The 2144-nt window shown below is 40.9% G+C and overlaps 1 pseudogene; it reads right to left on the bottom strand.

Annotated features, from left to right (window-relative positions):
* Positions 1–269: 269 nt before the first annotated feature.
* On the bottom strand, positions 270–369 carry LOC127109097 (uncharacterized; annotated as a pseudogene).
* Positions 370–2144: the final 1775 nt, after the last annotated feature.

The following is a 2144-nucleotide window of genomic DNA, read 5'->3' on the forward strand; positions in this document are numbered from 1 at the left end:
GTTGCAGGCTGTGCAACATAACCAATTCTCTGGAAATCTTACCGAAGATCCAAACCTTCATTTATCCGTATTTGTCCAATACGCTGATACTGTTAAAGCTAATGGTGTCACTTCAGAGGCAATTCGACTTCGTCTTTTTCCTTTCTCATTAAGAGATAGCGCTAGAAGATGGCTTCAATCTCTTCCTTCCAACTCAGTCACCACATGGAACGAGTTGAAGAAAGTTTTTCTTGCCCGATATTTTCCACCAAGCAAAACAACTATGTTAAGAGCCCAGATAAACGGATTTAAACAGAAAGACAACGAGTCTCTTTTCGAAGCATGGGAAAGATACAAAGACATGATGAGACTTTGCCCACACCATGGTTTGGAAGACTGGTTAGTAATTCACACATTTTATAATGGTCTCTTATACAATACAAGGTTAACAATAGACGCCGCTGCAGGTGGTGCACTAATGAACAAACCTTACGCTGATGCTTACCAGCTTATCGAGAGCATGGCCCAAAACCACTATCAGTGGGGAACCGAACGAACGAATGTGGAAAAACCTCAAACGAAAACTGGCATGTACGAGATAAGTAACCTTGATCACGTCAATGCAAAAGTGGATGCTTTGGTCCAGAAAATTGAAAGTTTAAACGTATCACCTCCAGCAGCCGTGGTTGCTATAACTCAGAATTGCGAGGTCTGTGGAATCCAAGGCCACACTCCTGCGGAATGTCAACTCTTAACTGGAATCCAAGCAGAGCAAGTAAACTATGCTCAAGGAAGCCCCTATTCGAATACCTATAACCCAAATTGGAAGAACCATCCAAACTTCTCATATAAGAGTAATAATGCTTTATACGCACCTGGACAGTCTCCAAATCAAGCCCCATCTATACCTCCGGGATATCAGAAACAGAATCCTAACAATAATACCCCTAGAAAATCCAACCTGGAAATCATGATGGAAAATTTTATAGCTTCCCAACAACAAACCAATAAAGATTTCTTAAACCAGAACATACACACTGGCGAACAACTTAAACAACTAGCAAGCAAAGTAGATGCCCTGGCTACCCATAACAAAATGCTGGAAACGCAAATATCTCAAGTAGCTCAACAACAAGCACCTACTGCTGCACCAACTGGTACATTCCCTGGACAACCCCAACCCAATCCGAGAAGCCAAGCTCATGCAATTATATTAAGAAGTGGAACGGAAGTGGAAGGACCGTCTGACCCAAGGATAGAAAACCAAAACCCTAAGAAATCTACTGAGGAAAGTGAACCTAAGGAAAAGGAAGAGAGTAATAAGGAAACCCTAGAAAATAAGGAACCTTATGTACCTCCACCACCTTACAAACCACCTATACCTTACCCTCAAAGGCTTGTTAAAACCAAAGATGTAGGCCAATTTAGAAAATTTGTTGATCTCCTTAAACAATTAAACGTTACAATTCCGTTTACCGAAGCTATTACGCAGATGCCTTCATATGCTAAATTCTTAAAAGAAATTCTTTCTAATAAAAGGAAACTTGAGGATAGCGAAACCGTTACACTCCCTGCCGAATGTAGCGCTATAATCCAAAACATGCCCCCTAAACTCAAGGATCCGGGTAGTTTCTCTATACCCTGTCACATAGGAAAATTTGTCATCGACAAAGCCTTATGCGATTTAGGAGCCGGAATTAGCGTTATGCCTTTATCCATATGTAAGAAACTGGAAATGGGAAAATTAAGACCGACCAAAATGTCTGTGCAATTAGCAGATCGTTCCATCAAATATCCTGTAGGAATCCTTGAAAACGTTCCCGTACGCATAGGTCAGTTTTACATTCCCACTGACTTCACAATTATGGACATTAGAGAAGATGATACGACACCTATTATACTAGGAAGACCATTCTTAGCAACTGCCGGTGCAATCATAGACGTAAAACGAGGACGACTCACCTTCGAAGTAGGCGAAGAGAAAATTGAATTCATTCTTTCCCAATTCTTGAAAGCACCTGCAATAGAAGATACATGTTACTTCATGGATATCATCGATGAATGCATAAAAGAAGCAGAGTCAGGAGAAGACAAATCATCAGACTATCTTTTAGAGGACAAATCTAAACAATGCCTAGCAATAACACCGGATCCTACGCAGTGTC

Source organism: Lathyrus oleraceus, chromosome 7 (assembly GCF_024323335.1).
Source record: "Lathyrus oleraceus cultivar Zhongwan6 chromosome 7, CAAS_Psat_ZW6_1.0, whole genome shotgun sequence".
Lineage (NCBI taxonomy): Eukaryota > Viridiplantae > Streptophyta > Magnoliopsida > Fabales > Fabaceae > Lathyrus > Lathyrus oleraceus.